The following is a 23,576-nucleotide window of genomic DNA, read 5'->3' on the forward strand; positions in this document are numbered from 1 at the left end:
ATTAAAATAAAAAATCCTTTTTATTACTATAGTATTAGATTTGTTATCTAGCATCACACAATCCAAACACATTTTGTCCAGGTAATCCTGTTTTAAAAGCAACCTGGAGCCATTTATTAAGACCTATTTCCAGGAGAAAGGTGAATTCCTGTTCTGCTGCATCTCAAGGGAGATATTTGTCCGTTCAAGAACAGGTGGTGGCAATGTAACTATCTGTCCAGAGAGAACTCTTTACTTTATTAGCCACACAGAAATATCCTGAAATTTAGTTAAAGAGGTTAGGAAGTTAGAGATTAAAGAAAGGATTTTGAGAGCTACTTTGCCCATTGATGATAGACCAACACCTCTTAAGACATCATGCTGATCATGACTGAAACAATCTATGGAATTTCAGATGGTGGCAAAACAGCATATGTGGCCTATAAGATTGATTGATTGATGTCTTTGAAGATAAATGTAAGAATTTGTAAAAACGATTGAAATGGACAAGTTAGATTAGTCCTTTTTGGCATACAGGACCATTGCATTTAATGCTATACTGATTTCTAATTGGCTGGAGATAATCTACAGCAGGGCTGTCAAACTTGTAGCCCATGGGCTGGATGCATCACACGCCCATGCCTGATTTAGTGAAGGGGGAAAAAGCCATGATATGTCACATGATGCCACCGTGACAACATAAGTTTGACACCTCTGATCTACAGAGCTGTGATACATTCTTTTTGTTATTTAAAATGCCATTTTGTAAGGAAAAAAAGATACGTTTCAGTGCTAAACATTTGGCTGTCTTCAAAATCTATTTTTCATACTGAATATGCTTCTCACTGAACATTTTGTATTGGTCTAATATTAATTTCTTTAGCCTTGAGATATATCATTGTGCTCATACTTTTTACTTCTAAGTGCTGAATGAGGAAGACAGGCATCAAGCTTTTTATACACTTTAATTTGATTTGTTATTGTGTGCAAATTGTATAATTATTATATTAAAACAACTAAAGTAGTCAAGATGGCTGTGGTGATGATCATTCCCAAGCATTCTGGTTTTACTCAGGTATATCTGCATTTTCCTTTGCTCATACATCATTCAGACATTTTCCTAACAGATTAAAAAGCAGCGCTGACAGTCTGTCAGCTCTATTCTTTAATAAAGTGGACACCTGCTGCTGGTAGATACTTCTTTCCTCCACAGGCAAAACAATCTTTTTCCTAGATTTTTTTAAACTCACAAAGCTCAAGGAGCAAGTAAAGTCAGATCAACTAAAGGGCTATGCATAGCAATATGCTGGTTATCTTTTTAATTAGGTGACTTGATATTATGATTTGGCGTAGATTTTAAAAGAGAAATTTTGAATTTGCAAAAAGTAGTTAAATTAGCAAGAGAATAGAAAGAAGAAAACCAAATCTAAATTGTTTGATTAGCAAGATAAACAAAACAAATAACTGGGAACCAGCTGCATCAAATTCCTAATATTTTGGCCTTGAGTTTTTAAGAAAAATAGAACTTTAAATTCTAGTTTTTTAAAAAAAAATCCACACGAATCTTTTTCCACAATAAGCCAAAGTTTTGAAGTTTTTTATGTAGCAATTTTTATGGGAGCTTGCTCTTAAATTAATATAGGATTGCAGCCTAAGGAACATAACCCTAATAAGAGATTAGCTTCTAGCAATAAAGTATATAATGACATAGAAATCAGTTTAGCCAAGCTAAGGTACTGTGAGACTTCTTATGGTTATTAATTAGAAGTATGTAATATTGTTAACTTCGCTTTCTTAAAAATGAATTAAGATTTTCTAATTATGCAGATAAGAGTTATAAAACCAAGTGTTCTAGTTGATTTCTCTTTTAAACAATGTCATAAATTGTGGTTTATCAATCTCAGTGATTGGGTTCATGCAACATGCCAAGCCAAAACTAAATAAACCATATTCTGTCTTAATGAAAATGTGAATCCAGCTACTATGTGACTATTTAATGAGCTATAACTGAGATGGGAATTCCAATTAAGTGCAATAGATACAGCTTTACATAATGAACAACATAACTCTTTCACAAGGAACCTATTTCATTTCATAACCTGTCACTTGCCCTTCAGCAAGATCAATGAGTAAGGTACATCAGCAATGGCAAAGTCTTGAAGACTGAGAAACGTCATTGACAGCTGGATTTAAACCACATTTTACATCCACCAGCAACAGGTTTCTGTTGTTCGACTAGTAGAGTAATAAATCCAAGACATCAGAGTTTCTACGCATATCATGCAGAGGTGGGATGCTACTGGTTCTGCCTGGTTCTAAAGAACTCGTAGCTCTGAAGAGCAGCAGACACCGAACCAGTTCTGTGTTTGCTGCTGTTTGGCCCACCCAACTGTCCAGGCTCTTACGTGTCCTTTACTTCCTGCTTTTTCAACCTCATCTGCTTTTCACGGCACATCTGAGGTTGAAAAAGCAGGAAAAAAGAGGCTTTTCAAATGCTGTGCACCGCACGCAGCACTTTTCAGCTCTCCAGGCAGCACAGCTGATGTTTTTTTTAACATGCACACATAGTAAAACATAGTCACCAAACTGGTAGTAACACTGGTTGAATCCCACCCCTGGTATCATGTTTTGGGTATTAGAAACGCCTGTTTCATTTCTTGGGAAAATAAGGTTTCCAACCTGAAAGGGAGTTTTCCATTACAAGATGACCAAGTACATCTGCAATAATTATCAGTCATAGCACCTGCTGACATTTTTAAAAGTTCATATATTTTTAATGATCGCTGTAGACTATAGTTTGTGGCAGAGTGGAAAATAATGTGCATGCCCCAGATGGAAGACCTTTGTGAATATAAACAGTCATGGTGGTTAATCTAAGGAGCATCAGGTTATGATGAAAACTGCAGCCAGATCTAGGCAACTAGTTTTGTTTTAGCTCATCTATACAATATTACCTTGGAGATTCACATGAAAAGGACATGAGTTTCATCACCCAGCCCTTTGAAGACTTATAAAGATTCTCAATCATCCAGGTCATGATTGTCCCAAAGATGCTTTTCAAATGGAAATGGAACTTTCTTGTTTTTTTCCTTGAACATGTTTTCCTTCTCATCCAAGAAGCTCCTTCAGTTCAGTTCAGAACTGATGAAGTTTCTTGGATGAGAAGCAAAATGCTTTCAAGGAAAAAACCAAGAAAGCCCAATTGTCTTTTGAAAAGTCCCTTTGGGACTGCAAGGCAATAATGGAATATATAGCTGACTAGCTAACCAAGGAAATGCCAATGTCCATAGCTAGTCAAATTAGTCCCCCCTTGTCCCACCCTGGTCTCAGGAAAAGCAGAAGATATGTGGGTGAATTAAAGTTCAAATGAAACAGGAAATATGATAATTAGATGTTCAGGTAGGGATTAAGCAGCACCAGAGCAATTTCTGCAATTCTGCAATTTCTGCAGTGACATGTATGAAACAAGGTTGACATCCAGTGTCTATGACCAACAGCTACAGTAAGCAGCCCCAGCTCTACTTGATCCTTAGTTCTAGTTAAGCTTAGCGCTCTACTTAATTTCTACTTAAAGCCCACCTTAGAGCTTGATGATAAATTTACTCTACAGGTTGATGTAGCACCTTGTCACAAAATTGAATGAAACTCCAACTGCATTAAATCCCATATCTGCATAAAAAAGTTGAAGTGCACCAAATCCAAATGGGCAAAAATATCTGGAAGCAGGGACTCTGTTCCACTTTAATCTGTAAGGACTTTTGCATTAGAATTAGGAAACTGAGGCCAACATAGTTCAGCCAGAGCAAAGGTCTTATAGTTGGAAGCATTGGAATATAATAAAGTCCTGGGTAAACCTTTCCTCCAAGCTACAGTTTTTAGTTACTGCAAGTCATACCCAAAGAGGGTCCTTCCCACTGACACTCCTTGAATTGGTTATTATTTTTCTAATGCAAGTAGCAAAGCAAATATGGTATTAGACTAGATTTCTTTTTAATTGGAGAAGGAAATAACTTTTTAGAACTACACCTAATAGTTGAAGACATAGAAGCAGGTTTGTTTAAAATGAAGTGAATAAGAGTTGGAAGGATCAGTGGCATTGCATGGAGAGCGGAGAGCATGGCAGAATAATGAAAACAGGATTTTGATACAAGAGCCACACCTTTTGTTTCTTCATTGTGATGTCATGTCCATTTATGAAAGGGATAAAGTTTGCAGTACAAATCTTCAAGGGTGCTTTCTTCATTCTGATGAAAGTAGCAAACATGTGCTGACATCAGGAAAGAATTCTGCTTTGATCAAACTTAAGCTACACTTATTCATTTCTATTTTTTATTTATTCTAATTATTCCTATTTTTTCAGGTATCAAAATATAAGCTGTTTTGGATCACTGCAGGTGGATAATAGCTTGTCATTCAACAGTTGTCTCAAAGTTATTGTTAGATTTCAATGAAATCAGCCATAATTTTGAAGGAAAACGTTGCTTTAAATTGCCAACTTTTATTGATGTTCCTCACATTAATTTTTGCAATCTATCAGATTAAGAAATTCCAGGTTTGAAAAATGCTTTCCAGCCACCCGACTGAAAATGAATAATTTGAAATGTTGCACAAAAGAAAATGTTTGATATAACAAATAATAAAATGATCTCTGCTTATAAAACAGCCTTTCCAAAGATACAAATGGATTTTGGCTGCCAAAAATAATATACTCCAGGCATATTCACTGATTATTCAGACACATTTGTAACAACTTGTCTACACAATGTTTTGCACTGATAGAACTATATGAGCTTCTATAGCAAAATGTTACCATATGAACTATTTGACTATAGAAAAAAACAAAGGGTCTCTGGGGACATTGGGCTCAGAAATTATTGTCTGATGCTATAACAGAAGATATAGAGGAACAACAGATTTTGTGAGATTAAAAAAAGAATCTGAGGCTGATTTGAAAGTGGATTTGGATTTTTTTTAAAAGCCAGATTACAAAAGTGATATGAAAAAAAAATGATGTGGAGCTGAAAATCTATTTTAAAATTCCAAAATATAAGATGCCACAATGGATTTACAAATGAAACCAGCTGATGTCATAATAATTAAACGGAGCACACAAATAATAAATCAGAAGAGTGACTTTTAAAACCTTATCTTGGATTTACAAAAGGGAGTCTTAAACTAATGAAGCTGTGTCTGAGAGGAGACAGAAAATTAAAAGAAATCAGCTTGTTTGATGGACATTATTTGATGACAAAGATCAAGAAAAGTAAACAAAAGGAATTCAAAGTGGATTTATTTGATCAGGGTTATATATATATATGTTGTGGTCTATGATAGCTATTAATGGAATTTCTTTTTGAACAGCACTGAATGACAGGGCTTCAAAGATATTTTTTAAATGGGAAGAGATTTCTTTCATTTTATTTCTTACAGAAAGTGATAAGTTGGAATACAAAATTAGTCTATTAGATCAAAGTTAAAACATAATATGTTACCATTTCTGGTAGCTCTTAATAGACTTTTGCTGGTTAGAACTATATAAGTTTTTTATAATTTGATAATGGATAAGGAATGAGATATGAGAAAAAGACATCTTTTTATTTAAATATTATAGAAGGTGTTAAGAGTGTGGCCAAAGCTCATAGTGGATAGCCTAGTAGGAGGATTGGATGCATTCCTGCAGCAATAGAATGTTTTCAATGTAAACAAGTATAAAGAGAAATCAGAATACATGGCTTTGGGAAAAGGAAGCTCATCTGAGCCTACCATCTGATTATATGTACCCAGAATGGACAGATAGAAAGGCAAAATGTTATTGCCAAGCCAATCCGTGCTTAATTTGGCAGCGTACTACAGATTTGGAAAAATGCCAAGTAGGTAGTCTTGATTACTATATGTCATCTTAAAGGATGAACCTGTCTTGATTGCTGAGTTATTAAGTTGATGGTTAATGAACAGGATCATGGCTACTGCTGGACAGCTAAATACTGCTATGTGGGAAACTAAAGGGAAGATTTCCTTTAAAGAACTTCAACTTACACAGTGGTGTAGTGAAATGACATGAAACCAAAAGAGCATGTTTGATTATTAAAGATGCATATGTCTTCAGGAAGTCCAAAATTATTTAAAGGGTATTCGAAATAAAATGCTTAATATTAAGTTACTATGGTAAAATAAAAGTACAATACAAAGATCCTGAATGTTGGCTAAGCTGTAAGGTTTACTATTTTATTTGCAATTACTTGGTATAGGTTTTTTTTTGTATCTATAGTAATTTATTTGTGTATTGTGTATCACAAGTTGTATGTGAATCACTATGTTGTAAATTGTTGTGAGTCACAAATGTTTGGTTCCAAGCAGCAAGTAGAAGCTTCTTAGGTCCCAGTATAAAGATTTAAGTTAGTGGTTAGGGTACATCTATTTTTATAAATTCTTTCAAACAGAAATCTGGGTTATAAATTCCAGATTTTTCACATATAACAACATAGATAGGAATAGTTAACCTTATTACTTACAACTTTTATTTTTAATTTAAACACATAATTTTTGGAAGCATTGAGAGTAATACCTAATTCTTCTGTTAACTTGTATTTTATTCTTACAACAAAATGAAGACTGAGAGATATTGTTTGGCCCAAATTTAGCTCTATCACTTATGAATAGGTAAATGTTTAGTAGTGTGAGAGTATATATTGATGGCAAAAAGTACTAACATTTATCAGGTGCTATATCCTTTGCAACAAAGATCTACATGGTTCACAGCCTAGTTACCCAAGGACCATATTTTTTGTCATTTCTGCAGGAAGAAATGATGCAACTAGGTCCCAGCTGTAAAATGGTATGATCACCATAGGTATTAAATAGATACATTCATGATTCCTAAGGGGAAAAGAAAGTTAAAAATGGTATTGTGTAGGAAAACTTCTTGTCTTTACAGAATTCTCTAGTAATTCATATATTTCCATACAGGTAGAGATTGTCTTAGAGCTAACTTTTGCACAAAGTTTTCCCATAATGATTAGGACATCGCTATCCTATCCTTCATTGAGGAAATAATTTGTTATATTGTTTCATAATTTTTTCTCTTATTTGGTCTAAGAGTTTGTTAGTGCACACATCTGTCATATTATGATACTGAAGGGTTTTGATGAAATGTTGGTCATGATTCCAAGTAATCCTTGACTTACAACCATTTATTTAGTGACCATTCAAAGCTACAATGGTATTGAAAAAAGTGACTTATGACTGAACCTTGCACTCACAACTGTTACAGCATTCCCCATGGTCACATGATCAAAATTTAGGCAGTTGGCAATTGGCAGGTGCTTCTGGTTTTCAGAGGGGGGCATTTGAAGAAGCCCTCCATATAGGGTTTAAGGTCTCCTCTTCATTAGTTGCATAATTCTGCAGGGCTTAACCTGCAATCACTATTTTCCTATTATTGGGTAGATTCATGTGCCTCTGAAGTGTTTCTTGTCTCTTAGGAGAAGACAGTACTTCAGAAATTCATCCACGCAAGTTGCTTCTGATAATATTCTTTGTTTCTTTCATCGGATTGTCCATTGGTCCCAAAAATTTCTGGAAAGTTTGAGAGAGACATAAACTTGATTTGTTGCCCATTAAAAAAACTCTCAGATTTAAAAGTGCATAGCATTTTTATTTGCAATAATATTTCTGAATTCTGCTGTGATTTCTGCTGATTTTGAAACTAAAAAAAATAAAATAAAAGAGAGGGCTGTTGAAACTCAGAGCTTTATTTACAAATATCCCACATTTCCTCCGAAGAGAAATATCTCTGACAAGCATAGCATCTTAGTAATGAGGTTAGAGGAAGTAGTGGAGAGTATTGTGGTATATTAGTGTTTTGCCTTGTTAGCCCTGGCAACAGTTTTGTAAATAAAGAAGCAGTCTGTGGTAAGTATGTTGTAAAAGTGTCCTTGACATGCTCTCAAAATTCTAAATGTGCCAATCAAAGGATGAGCACACTATTATCAGGCAACTAGTTGCTTCTCCAGCTTTTGTCACCTTCATCACTACCCTGCTTTTCCACATGGCCTTCTTATTGGCTCCATGTGTATTTCTAGCTTAGCACACACTCTCCATTTTCATATTTTCCCCCACACTCTTTTAGAGCCAGATCTACAAGCAGAGAATTTAAGCTCTTCCTTGCAGGAGTGGATGCATGTATTTTTCAGCTGCTATTGCTTTGCTTTTTATACCATCAAGCAGGTTGACCAAAATGGCAGCAAGGCTTCTTGCAATCCCCTGAGGCCAAGAGGCAGAAAGTGGATAATATTGAAAAGTGAATGAAAAAGGCGGAAGTTCCTGATTATTCTAATAGAAGGAGTGAGTAAATATATACTGAAGACCCCACTTATTTTCCAAAACAATTCTTGCTTTTAACATATGCATTAACCACACATACAGAGCTTTACAATAAACCACAGTTTCTGTTCATTCCACCTTTTCTAATCAATTTGCCCAAAGAAGAGCTCAAAGACCTGTAGCAGTTTTGTGTAAATTTGTTGGTTTAATAAAAATGTTGTCAATGTGATTTTTTTCCTTCAAGAAAAACATGGCTAATTTTTTTTCTTTCTTTTTTCTTTTTAACATTTTTGATAGCTCTTCATCCTCTGGACATTTATTGTTTTTTTCTCTTTCAGCAACATCCGCATGCATTTCTCCAATATATGTTCTTGAAGATCAAGCAAACCTTCAAAATATTAAATGCTTGAATTTTCCAACTTGCAGTTAGAAACATCAGCAAATGTCTTCATTTAAAAGAAAGTGTTTTGCAATGTGCACTTCATAAAAAACCTTGCTTTAGACCTCAAATGGACTGTCAGCAAATATATCTTCATTTATGACCCTTCTTTTACAGACACTGCATCAATGTAAGAAAACCCATGCAGAAAATATTTGTGGAAGAAATAAACTGCCCCAGTTCCAGTCTATCAGTTTTAAATATATTTTATATCTGCTTCTCTTTTCCTGATCTCTGGGTATTAAAAATATCTCTCATACCATAGAATCACACAAGAGGAAGAAAGCACCGGCTACATTTTTCTCTTTAGTTTTTTAACAAACAGGTCACCCTTGTCCATATCCATTCTTCTAATCCTCCCAAATGCTTAATTACAGTTTTTTGTTACCTCTGTGTCAGAAGATCAAAAGACTTGAAGAAATATGGACAACCTAATCCTAGCAATCCACAAAGATAGATGGCTTTGTCTTTGTGAAGGGATAACTCCTCTCAGTGGAAAGAGATAAATTAACTTCCAATTATAAAGAAAGAGTTAAGACCATCTCTTGAAGGTCCGTCAAGCTAATTTACTAAAGAACAATAAAAAACATGAAATGTACTTTGTTTAGCTTGTTACCTTCTTATATGATCATGTTGCAAAGACACAGGAAATCTCTGGGGAAACTTAAAAGATCTTAACAAACTTTTACAAGAAACTTTTGAAAAAGTGGACGATGTATCAAGGGGGATAAATGAGCATTCCACTGGAAACTAAACAACAACAACAAAAGAATATTGAAAAGATTGGAAGAGCTTTGATCTCAGGTTTCCTTATGAACTATATCATCTTCTAAGAGAACAATGTATTATTTTTGTAGGAGGTTCCATCGTTTCTTATAACTGGTTTTCAATGATATTTCAATGTATCTTGCATGAAATGATTGCTTTGCTATGACTTGTGATAGAGCTAATAGTGTCACAGCAAGACGTGGTATGTCTCATATACCACGGGGTTGAAGCCATGCTGTGCAACATGCCTATAAGGATCCCACACTATGAAATAGCAACAATACTTTGACTCAAGGTTGTTAATATAGTTATATTTTAGTTAAAATTATTTAAAAAGCCTTGCCAAGAAAATGATAACAAGGTTTAATCTTTATTTCTAACAAGCCAAATGTTGCAGCCAGAAGAGATAAGGATAAGGAAGGGGAATTTCTAGGAACCTGAAGAAGTTCAGAGGATGTGAGATAAGGAAACTAACAGATGGATGATTTGAAGCAGGGCAAAAGAAAAGACAAAGGCATTTTTGAAACTTCTTCTTCAGAAAAACAGAGAGATCATGAATAGATGCCTGGAAATAAGAAGAGAGATACCAAACAGTAACTGGAGAAAAAGCCTGCTAAATGGGAAAAAGACCAAAATAAAAAGCATACACTCAGAAAGCTATGGAAAATTGCTGGGAATCCATCATAATTCCCAGAAGCCCGTAGAAGGCTGCAAAGCTTATAAAAACATTATAGGAAATCCCCAGAACAACAAAGTTGCAAACAATTGAGAATTTTCTAAAATCTAGAGCAAGGGGAGGACATGCATATACACAGGACATATGAGCCAGAACCAATGAGAAGAAAAGCAACAGGTCATCTGAGACAACATCATGGTCAATGTAATGGACTGAGTCCTGCTTTTTGGAGGAAACCCTGTTCTTCATATTGGTTCCAGTATTCACCTTTCAGACCCATTTTTGAATGAACTTACAACAACACACAGTACAATACAGTTTTAATAAAATGAGAGCCAGTTTGGTGTAGTGGTTAAGGTACCACTACAGAGCTGCGGTGGCACAGTGATTAGAATGCAGTACTGAAGGCTACTTTTGCTGACCACCGGCTGCCAGCAGTTTGGCAGTTCAGGTGTCACCGGCTCAAGGTTGACTCAGCCTTCCCTCCTTCCCAGGTGGGTAAAACGAGGACCCAGGTTGTTGGGGGCAATATGCGGACTCTGTAAACCACTTAGAGTAGGCTGTTAAGCACTGTGAACTGGTATATAAGTCTAAGTGCTATTGTGACCAGGTTAGAAACCAGAAGACCATGAATTCTATCCCATCATAGGTGCTATAGGTACCATAGGTGTGAAACAACTGGGTGACCTTAAATCAGTCACTCTCTCTCTCTAGGAAACTGGCACTAGTAAACCACTTCTGAAAAAAAACCTTGCCAATAAAATTTCAGGGACTAGCCCAGGCAGCCACCAGGACTCAAAAATGTATATACACTACACATACAGTAACAAAATTGGTCATTCAGGTATGATCAGATTGTAAGGTCCACAAAAGGGCCCGAATAAATGCCTATTTCATTCCTCTACACTTGTATATACAATAATCTATTATTTACTACTCTGATATTGTTTTAACATGGGAGTAACATATTTAATTTCACTGCAACAGACGCTTTTGTGGATCACATCTTCTAAAAAATATTTTTCGAGATATATTAATATATTAATGATCTTATCATCTCTTGAGAAAAACATATATTGGGAATCCTGGGGAAATGAACTAGGCAATATTAACATCCCATTGGCAAAACCCCAAGGGGTTATGGCATGGGGTAAAATAAACATGTCACAATCTTTTCAGTTCATTAGCATGGCAGTTAATAGATTGGAAAGACTTGGCAGGAGCCATCAGCAGAGCAGAAGGACTGTGCAAGCTATTTCAAACATTTGAATTTTCAGTGCTAGAAGACAGTCTGCCAGGCTTTACAACTGCATTTGAAAGATGAATACTTTTGGGATGGGAAAAAGATGGTTTAATAAAAAAACATATATTAGGAAATGACGAATGTTCCTGGCAGCCTTACAGAAACATTAATATTCTTTGCAATACTGCATATTTTCTTGTATAAAAAACTAATTTGTGGCCTTCTCTTAAGGAGGCTTGTGTATGTGTGTGTGTATGTGCATATAGGTCTATGGATCTGTATGCTGACAAAAGAAGACATGCTGTCATTGCCTGTACTGCATTTATTGTATACAGCACAAAGAAAGAAAAAGGAAAATGCTGACTTATTTACACTTTCTCACAGAGGATTAAAAGTGAAATCAGATACTTGGGTGAAAACCTGGTCACAAACAACCGCTTGTCTTGCTGCCACTTGTCAATTTCAACCTCCTCCATTGGGATCTCTGGGCCTCTCCTTGTCATCTTTGCTGCGTTCCTTGTCAATTTTCACGCCAAGGAATAGGGTGAGAATTTGCAACGCACACAAAGAAATCAGGAGCGGAATAATAGTTTGACAGATAATGGCAGGAAAACTCTTTATTTTCCCCAGCTGGGTATAAATGTTAAACTGCATCTGATTATGAGAGATCAGAAAGGCAAATGGGAGGCTGAATTATAGTAACCTACATTAAAAGATTATAATAAAATAAGTCTGAAAATTGTATGTTTTCTGAAAAGCTGTTAGAATTTTACATATTTTATGTTTGCCGTTTTAGATAGTTATCTTTATCCAACAGCTGGCAAGTGCCTGAAACATACAGGGTAGAAATTCCTCCATTCTATTCATTCATAATAGGATAGACTATTTCGGCTCAAGCTTTCTCATTAGTCTAGGTGAGCTTTTGCCTGAAAAAGAGAGTGAAAAACACTATTAACCTGTTCATAAATTACCTATACTTAAAAATGGACATCAATATTTAATTTAATTTAATTATTTGATTTAGCAACTACTCAACTCCAAATTACTTTGGGTGGCTCACAGTTTAAAGGGTGCAAGTTTATTGACCCTATAAACTTCAAGGTTTTAAGAAAAATAGATTGTGAAAGAGATCTAAAAAGGACATCATTTGCATACTAATGAAATTTATCAGCTGACTCAATATGTCAGAATTAGATGGTTTAAAGTATAGCATACTTTCTTGCAGAGAAAACTAGGTAACATCATCAGTCAGAATGATTACTTTAGGTAATGAAACGTCTGCAAGAAAACTACCAACCTCAGAGAACATTAAAGGACCTCTCATTTCAACTCCTTTATCGATGTGTATTAGCAGTTTGGCATAGGAGTCAAGGTATCAGACAAGAAACTGCAAGAAGATTAATTATCTTCATATCTTCTTCGGGTAGCATATTCTATTGCTGGAGTGATCTAAGAATTTTGAAATAGTAGAAAATACTTATAGCTCGGCTTTTAGATTTTGTCAGTGGTTTGCTCTCCAAGCTTGTTTCCTTAGAATGCTTTTAGTGGATGGAGGACTATCAGTAACACAAAGTGAATTGCTTTCAGAAAAATCATTCCCATTCTACAACTTTACTTTAAAATTTCCACATTTTCTAGGTACTAACAAAAAATATCAATTGGTCCACTTAGAATAATTGTTCTTATCCAAGATTCATAAATTCCCTTCCTTTTATTGTTCTTCTTTAGCTTTCTTATTATCTGTAAATCTGCTCTGCAACTACTTCCACACAATCATTTTTATAGCACAATTTATTTCTTATACAAATGTGTTTATCTCTTTCACCCACCTAACACACCTATAATATTCATATAACATAAAAGAAAAGAGGAACTTTTTAAGGATGCCAATAGTGAATCCAAATGAAGCAATTTCAAAATTCAAGGTTCATTATATATAAATAAAGTGGCCTATGGATGGAATCAATGGTTGTGCATGCATTTGTTATCACCTCCTACATACACTGATTTATGACAATGACTGCTGTATGTCATTCTATTGCTTTAATTTTTCATTAAATTTAGGGCCAAACCAATACTCCACAGAGAAGTGGCATGTAGATGCAAACACAATATATTTCTCTGCTTATTTGCTTACAAGATTAGATAATCTATTAATCTGAAGATATAAGCAGTTTTCTAATCATACTGTACATAATCTGAAAACAGAAAAGGTATTACTCATCCAAGTACACAAAGGGGCCAGTACAGTAGAACCTCTGGTCATGACCATAATTCATTCCATAACTTTGGTCGCAACCCAATTTGGTCGTGACCTGATCCTAATTTTGGAAATTTGGTGCTTACAAAAAAAAAGTGGTGTGGAAGGGGAAATTGGCTGTGGAAAAAATTTTCTGGGTCAGAACCTGATTTGGTCATGGTCAGAAGCATTTGTTACCAGAGGTCCTACTGTATATGTTTACTTTGAATGTAACTACTGCCAGTTTTGGAAACGGAGATGATTAGATTATGTGTCATCAAATAGTTTTTGAGCCCCAGTGGCCATATAGATTCTCTCCATGATGATTTATCCCCAACTTGATCTTTTATTTCTTTAAATTAAACTCAACACTCAGTCATGGACATCTATATTTCAAAGTCTTGTAGTCACATTCAGCTCTGGCAGAAATACCTGTCATTTGCTATAAAACCTCTGAGATTATGGAGGAGATAAATTGAAGGCAAAATGCTGTTTAAAGCATTATTATCTCTTTGCATGAAAATAATAGTACTCACTGCCTAACAAAAATGATTATCACTTTGACAGTTTCATCTCTGAAATGCCTATTTAAGGTCAGGAAGTTCAGGTGAACTTAATTTGGGGTGTACAGTTAGTAATTCACGTGGAGTAGTCTTGTAAAATGTGTTGGTTTGTTTGGCTTTTATATCTAATTTTCAAACATAGAATAGTTGCATGAATTAAGTTTTGTAACAAAAATAAATAAGGTCTTATCTGCATTAAATGTTTCAAGCAGATCTGGTGAGTCAAATTAAGCCCAGGTCCAAAACAGTTTGTATGATAGAGTTATACATTACTTATGTTCTCTAGATATTAAAAATAATGGGTGGACATGAGATGAGACACACTTTATCCTCCTCAATGTCTTTCCCACCACTTCCAATTAACAATGAAAGACTGTATGAAAGTTGTGTTTATCCTTCAAAGTTTTTGATACATGAAATGCTATAACTGTGTTGGGACCAAAATTACACACTCTGTTAAGATCAGAACTGTAACTAACTTTCAGCCTGTCCTGCATCTAGAAAAGCTTCTTAGTCTCTTTAACTGTGATACCACTTTTATCCAATCAATAAAATAGTCTATACCAAGTGCCATCACTTTTCTGCATATGGGAAGGGAAGGGGTACCAAATATCTTTCCTTTCAGGCAGCTGGTCCTGATGATGAGAAGATCTCATGAAGGCTTTCTGGTCTTCATGATGAGAAGGACAAGGAAGGAGGCTAAAGGGTGTGTCATATTTCTGTATCCCCTTCCCATTTGATTTTTAGAGACATAGATCTCTAGCTATCTGTTTTGTCTATATATTCTATCTCTCATCCATGATAAACCTGTAAGCATTATCCATGTGGATCATAAATAGTCTTTTACTTGGGGACTGATCAGACCACACCTACTTAGTTTGAGTGTGGGGCTGCATCATAGGTCTCCAAATTACACGTGTGTTAATTATATATTATATGACCAATAAGCTAAAGTGATCCTCCAGTTTCAGAAAATTACCAGCATCACTGATTAAATACAACCTTAGCTGTTCATGACAATTGAAGAAGAAAGTAGTTGCTATATAGAATTAGCGGCATATCTTGTGAATATTAAAGCAGAAGACTCACTGAGACCCAAATTTGCCTTGCCAGCAGCTTCCTGGATGAAAAATGATAGCTTGGTAGATTTGACTACTTCAGACTCCTCAATTTTATGTCCAACGTAATAAGAGATGACACTATGGATAAAAAGATATACTATGGGCAAAAAAATCTGTCAAAGGAGAAATGAAAGAGAACTAGAATGAAAAATATTTTTTGAAATACTGACTAGCATGATAGATTATGTCAAAATAATAGACATGTTTCTGAAAACCACCATTTCCAAAATTCTTTAATAGGACATACCAAATCACTGGACCCTAAAAATTATCTCTATTATTTATTCTTTTCATTTAACTACAAGGAATCAGACCAGTCTTTCTCACACATTCATTGTAAGAAGTTTATATTGGAATCCAATACAAACAATTATTCTTAAACTATAATAGAAATACATCCTTATCCAATTAGAACTGAAAACTTGCACACGTAGCATATCAGGCTCTTTCAAAGGTATTTCCCTGATGAACAAATGGTTCAGACATATGTGCTACCTCAAAGAATTCTGGCTGTATGTATACCTGAAGCTAATTTTAAGAAGTTTCACCAAATGGGCCTAAGATCATTATAGTGTTGGCCACGATCCATTATGTTAATTAGAATCTACAAGTTCAAGAGACAGAAACAGAGTATGGGGAGGAATGCCTGAGGAGAACTATTGTCCTCATAATTTACATGTGGATTCTTTCCTCCCCTTCCCCACTAAAGTGTTGGATTGAGTAGCTTAGTAGTTAATGTGGTGGGACTTTGACATTTTATCATAAAAATAACAGTAGCCAGCAGGGTTGAGCCAACAGATTTTTATTGCTTAAAGTGAAGTAGCAAATTTTATCTCCCTAAGTGAAGAATCAAAGAATCCAATGCCAAGAGTCTTTGGCATTTGAAGCAGAATATCTGATAAACTCCTCTTTGAATGTGTCGCCTAATGGTATTGCTCGTTATGATGTCCTGCAGCCACACTGAAATTGGAATCCCAGCAGCACATACATTTTCAATCCTGATAGCAATCTTTATTGCCTGAACAGCTAGTCAATTTTTGTTTTCAAAGGATTCTGTGCTGTTCTGAATTAACATTCCTTTCTTAAGTGCAACTGACTAATTGACAAGTATTTGTATTAAGACCATTGTTCCCCATATTGAAACATACCACGTTGAAAAGGATTTTGAAAGCATTATCACTTGTCCTGCTTTCAGTGCAATCCATGCATGTCCAAAATGAAAATATGATTGAGGTTGTTCCAAACACTATCTGTAACATTTATTTTTTCAGATGTTTTTATGCCTATATTATTACAACATTATATCTCATTAGAAAATTCAATGTTCTAAAGTGAATTTTGCTCAGAAAAAATCTCACTAACTTCTTTGTTGTTGTTGTTCAGTTGCTAAGTCATGTCTGACTCTTTATGGATCATAGCACACCAACCCCCAACCCTCCCTCTGTTTTCCACTGTTTTCCTGAGTTTGTCCAAACTCATGAGGGGGATGGAGTGGCTTGTTTGATTATTTGTTGTCACTAGAGTAGTGGAGGCGGGATGTTATTGCTTTTTATTATTTTATATTGGGTTTTTATTGTTTGTAAGCCACCTAGAGTCACTGAGATTGAGTGGGCGGCCATATAAATCTTATAAACAAACAAATAAATGTTGGCACATATGTTTAGCTGAAAAAGGAACTGAGTCAAGGGGAAGGATAGCAAGTATCCACACAAAACCAAGATGCCTTTTTCTCACTGTTGTGTATTCACACAATAAGGAATTGGTACTTGAGTTCTACTCTTTCTACTTAAATGGATGACCAGATGGAGAAGAGGGAGACTGTTTATTAAATAATCCAGAGTTAATTGTTTGTACTGCACTTTGATGTTTGGACCCAGCCCCCCATAATCAGTATGTTACACTAGATTAAAAATGTGCAAGGAGCATATCTCTTTGATAATAAAAATAAGGAACATGTTGGTTTACGTGACTTGTTTTTATCTTTTTAAAAATGATTAAAATTGATCTTAAAATGGCCTTTCTTAGCAGAAGAGTTTGTTTAGTTCCAGTGTCACGCTGTGAGAGAATTTCTTTTCTATCTTTTCTAGGACGGACAGGGAGCAGAAGACGTTGACAAACAACTGACAGCAACCTACCACTAGTGTTCTGGTACCTTCAGCAGCACCTCCCTTATTGCCTGTACATAGGAATGAAATCTCCCCACCCCTCTTTTGCCCTTGGTATATTATGAGAGCAGAACTTTTTCTCAATGAATCAAAGTAATCCTCTGGAATTAAAACAGCTTTCATTAAAAACAATCATGTTTTATTGCTGAAACACTTTTAAAGAAAAAAGCACAGTAGGGACAAGGAAATTATTGCTATTCATTTACTTTTTTAAAAAAATCAGCCCTGAATGATTAATACTTTTAAATTTCTTTTGCACATGCAAAGTTAAGGCAGCACCTGCTGCAGCAAAGTTAATTGAAGTTTTAACATTGGAATCTATCATCATTAGAGTTTCCCTGTGAAAACAGTACTTAGAGATTATTCCTCAAGACAATTATTGTTTGTTTCTTTCGAATGCCTTCTGCTATAGCAGTAGTAGCTCAGCTAACAATATAAGAACAATTTTGAAACCTAGAATTAGATTATTAACACAGAGGAGACAAGGGAAAGAAGCAGTTTGTCCTCTTCTAAGCAATAAATATCACTTCTGCTGTCTTTATTTCATACACAGGTAGTTCTCAATTTACAATAGTTGATTTAGCGACCGTTCAAATTACAATGGCATTGAAAAAAGTGATTTATGACTATTTTTCACACTTACGACCATTTCAGCATCCCCATGGTCATGTGATCAAAATTCAGATGCTTGGCAACTGACTCATATTTATGACCGTTGGGGTGTCCTGGGGGTTACATGATCACCTTTTGTAATCTTCTGACAAGCAAAGACAACAGAGAAGCCAGGTTCATTTAACAATTATGTTCTTAACTGAACAACTGCAGTGATTCACTTAATAACTGTGGCAAGAAGAGCTGTACAATAGGGCAAACTCACTTAACAAATGTCTCACTTAACAACAGAAGTGTGGGGCTCAATTGTGGTCATAAGTCGAGAACTACCTATAGTTGAAATAAATAAAAATCAAATAACATACTGACTCCCAAGATATGTCTAATCTACAAGACCAAGGAGCATTGTTTGAAAACTGATTTCCATTCCTGAGATCCAACAGTCAATGGAAAGGTGCAGAAAAGGATCACCAAGAAAAAATAACCTATATCATGGGGCTTCAAGGAGGTGGAGAGAAGAAGAAAACTGATTGTTGCAATCAGAGAAAATAACTGACGGGAGATTCAGGGCAGAAAAAAAGGGTCCCTGCAATAAATAGCTAGAGGGAACCTTGTGTGGCAAATTAAATATACAACTGTACTTTTGAAATCAAACATGAGAAAGGGTATGCAGTGATCCTGATCAAAATCATATGTACAAAGAGCAAGGCTTAGATTTTTTTCTTGTTTTATAAAATAGTTGTCTGTATATTTGTTGTTTCTTTTTCTTTAAAAACATGTTTTTTAAATGCATGTAATGGTAGTCCTCAATTGGACTACAACTGGAATCAGAATTTTCATTGCAGCCGAGTGGAGTTCTGATTTTATGACAATTTTATGGTGGTTGTTAAGCAAATTCCTGAACAGACATTTTTTGCCTTTTGGGGGTCAAAAAACAGCAATTTTTGTCACAAACTGATTACAAATTGTAATCACATGATCACATGATGCTGCAACCAGTCATAAAGGTAAGGTTATTGCTAAGCACCACAGGTATCATGCAACAGTTGTAAGTGCAAGTACAGATAGTTTACTAGATACTTTTTTTCCAAGGTTGCTGTAACTTTGAACCATTGTTAAATGAATGGTCTTAAGCAGAGGACTACCTATATAAGTGAGTGTAAATTTTGAAGATAAATGGGAATAAAGTTGAAATCTTCTGAGTGCACAATCTCTTTTAAGATCAGACTTTCTAGTATAAAGAAAAGAAACAAAAGAACAGTATTTCAGTATTTGCTTCCTTTTTGTTTTATTTTTATATAAAAATATACCATAGCATAGCATACCATACCATTCCATACTATATTATATAATATATAGTATACTATACTATGCTATGCTATGCTATGCTATGCTATGCTATGCTATGCTATACTATACTATACACCAGTGTATAGTATAGTATACTGTATACTATATAATTTTTATACTACATAATTTGCTGGAAACCCATGGAGATGCTTAATCTGTTATCATGATACTTTATCAAAGGGTCAGAAATTATGAGTGTTTATGCAATTCATGATCCTTCTCAATGGATTGGATTCAGGGGACACTTTTTCTTCATGGTTTGGTTAAAGACAGTTTTCAGAATTAGTGCAATTCACGAAATGGAAAACTTGTACTTTAGAGTAGCTTTCTCCAGTATCCTAACTAAAATACCATTGGCTAATTTGTAATTGTTTTGTGTGAGTTAAACCAAAATGAAAGAGAACCCATCTGATCTAGTGGTTAAGATCCCAGGCTAGAAACCAGGACAGTAGAAACTCTAATCTTGCCTTAGATATGAAAGCTGGCTGGGTGACTTTGGGTCAGTCACTTTCTTTCAGTTTAGCTCACCTCATAAGATTGCTATTGTGGGTAAAAAAAAAGGAGGAGGAAGGAATATTAGATGTTTTTGCCTTGAGTTATTTGTAAAAAGTAATTAAGGCAGGCTTTTTTTTTAAAAAAAGGAATATCTCATTTATCAGTGTTTCTGGAACTTATACCATAATAATAGGCCCTGGATTAGTTTATTTATTACATTTCAAATGGTCTCATACTGCTCCCTTAGCTTTACAAATCCATTAAATATATTTATGAAATATAAAATAAACTATAGATGACAGGCAACTATACTGAGGATAATTGTCATACAGCTATTAATAATATTGGTAAAATGAACCAGTGCATTACAATAAGTGGCAATATAAAAGTGATTACAAGTTTCTGAAAAATAAAGAACAGCAAATGGATCTGCTCATTATGTCTGTGTTATAGGTTTTTCTTGCTGCATTAGAACAGAGAAGCCACTATCCTTTGAGTGTTTAATTATTATACAATGGTAAATTGTTAGAAAGTTTCTTGAACATATAGCAAACCCTATTGTACAAAGTATCCCTTTAGGCAACATAATTCCATCCAAAAGTCAACTGAAAAAAAGAAAACTTACTAAAATCTGGGGGGAAACTAAAGATTGCTTATTTCATATCTTTCTTTGATTTCTAAAAAGAAAAAAGAAAAACTTTACAACCCGAAGACTGATTTTCCTCTCTGACTCATTATTAATCGAATATGTTACTCTATTATATGTTATCACTCTTTTTTCAAAACTAAACAGCAGACTACAAAATACATCTTCAAATCAGGCAGTCCCAATCTTCCAAAGACATAGTTGTCATTAAATAAATAAAGCACTGTTTCTGTTTATTGCAACTTCTAGATGGATTAAAAGTGTATTTTTCCATGAAATGTGTACAGTAATTAAAAGGATTGAAAAAAGATATAACCCTAGATCAGGAGCTTGAGGCAGGTTGAAAAAGTGTGGCCATGGTAGTCATGGGTCTCACTAACTTCCTATTTATTAGTTTGTATGGTATGACTAATGTAGCAGAATATTGAATACTAAATTGAACTGATTTTCCACTGGGCCTGAATTCTATGGTATTTCAGGAAACAGTGCTTTTGAATGCTTCTGAAATGACTGTTTTCTAATACTTTCTGTAGTGCAAATTTAAATGCAATGCATCAAACTATAGTGTTCAAGTTACATGAATATATGACTGCTTTTGATACATAAACAATTTTGCTTGATGAAAGGCAAATAAAGCCTATACAGCAATAATGTTGTGATTTTATGGAAAAAAAAATTGGATTAAGTAAACTAGCTGTGGTCTGTCCCTAGTTAGGTTTCTTTGAGTCTCAGTCCTTTCATGTAATAAGATTTGCAGACTAGTCAAGAAATTAGAAAACATTAAATGGAATGAATGATGTTGAACAGATTTGCATGGCACAAATCAGGTTCTTAATTTAGAAGCTGATCCCAGAAGCAAATCAACAAGGAATCCTTAATGCAGCAATAAGTTTTATGTAGTCTATGGATAGATTTTTTTTTCTGTAAAGTTAATTGGCACTTAAGTGGCAGCAAACAGGGGGATTTATATTTTGTTCTTAGAAATGTGCTGTGGAGCATTATTTGATTTTCAGCATAATACTTATACCAAATGTGTATATGGTGTCCAATGAATGGGGTAGATGTACATATTTTATACACCAGCTCTATACCATTTGGCCCGTGAACACTAAAACAGAACTATAATAACAGAGATATGCGGTAGATATGGAGTCAATGTCTGCCGTAAATGAACATTATTTATATTTTAAAAGAACTAAATGCCATTGGACTATTGTCACCCACTGTAATGCTTTTTTGGCCCAGGCATTATTCTCCATAGGACCAGAACATTCTAATTATTCTGTGCTGTTCCTACACCAGATTCATCCTTAATTTAGACATCCTGAGATTAACAGTCATTAGACAAGTTTGGGAAATGTTCCAAATGAGCTCAGCCATAGAGTATTAAATACACCTGCACTTTGTGTACAGAATTTTTACTGGTATCCATTGGTGGGATTCACATTGTTTTACTACCAGTTCTGTGGGCGTGGCTTAGTGGGCTTGACAGGGGAAGGATACTGTAAAATCTCCATTCCCTCCCCACTCCTGGGGGAAGGTTACTGCAAAATCCCATTGCCTCCCTACCCTACTAAACTGCTATCCAGCTCCACTTTCCGGTTCAGGGCAACAGCTGGGACTTGGGAGGCAGAGAATAGATGGGGGCAGAGCCAGTCAGAGGTGGCATTTGCCAGTTCTCTGAACTACTCAAAATTTCCGCTACCGGTTCTCCAGAACTGGTCAGAACCTACTGAATACCATCTCTGCTGGGATCCCTTTATACTGTTATTGCCTAATGAATTTCATTCTGGAAAATATAACAAACCTAGAAACTTGTGAGCTACCAAGAGATTTCTGATTGACTGCACAGGGTACATGTTTAATTGCCTTCATAAGAGCTGAGGAATCTGTAGACAAAAAAATGGCATGAAAAATGAATCTTACAAAAAGTAACTGATTATAACCAACCATTATTTGTGAAGAGTTTGTAATCATTATTTTAGACTCAGCCCTATTTTTATTTTGTAAGTAGAAAAAGTAGCTAGCAAATGGATATCTTGCACATTGTTTAATTTAATTTGTTAATTAGTTTATGGTATATGTTACAATTATCTTTAACACAGACAATATATTATTTGTGTGGAAACACAGATGCTGAATTTGTGTATAGACTAAAAGATTAGCCTCTAACTACTTTCCTTCTGTTTAAAGGAAATAAGATGAAACTTACGTTATTAATTATGAAGACCATAATACCTTCTTAAGAACTGTATTATAGACAGTTTAAAATTCCTGCTCTTGTCAGCAAAAATTCCCTAGTTGTTAATGTTTTTAAAAATGAGGATGGAGATATATCTGCTGACATAGTACGCTTGACACTAATTCATGGGTTGTCGGTCTGAAGGATATAGCTATCTTAGTATTTTGATCTTGTTTTCACCCAAGTCTCAAACATTAATGTTGGATGTTTTTTTGAATAAGACTAAAATGTGACTCTGGTACTAATAAATGATAAATTGTTATGTAGAAACCTGCTTGAACGTTTTTTGATGTGCAGTAATGTTAAAATAGTATGGCTCTAATGTGTTCATATTGATACAATATTGATAATGTATCCAATATATTGTCATTGTCATTATCATCTTTATTGTCATCATAATTAATACCAATACTTCTGTCTCTTTCTCCAACCTAAATTACACAGATAGAATTTAAATTACAGCCATAAACCAGAGTTCAAAATTAAGTATATTAAAAATAAAATTAGATTAAAGGCACAAAATAGGTAAAAATGAATTCATGATAATTAGTGGGCAATCAAAGTGTGTCTATTTTTATATGCAGTATAAAAGAATTTGGCTATGTTCAAGGAAACTAAATCATAACAATAGATTTAAAAAGACCATAATTTCTTGGTATTTTATCAAGCAAGGTGAATCCTAGATACAGTATAACAGGATATGAGCTGTAGTTTTA

Source organism: Pseudonaja textilis, chromosome 4 (assembly GCF_049901715.1).
Source record: "Pseudonaja textilis isolate UNSWEBS1 chromosome 4, rPseTex1.2, whole genome shotgun sequence".
Taxonomy (NCBI): domain Eukaryota; kingdom Metazoa; phylum Chordata; class Lepidosauria; order Squamata; family Elapidae; genus Pseudonaja; species Pseudonaja textilis.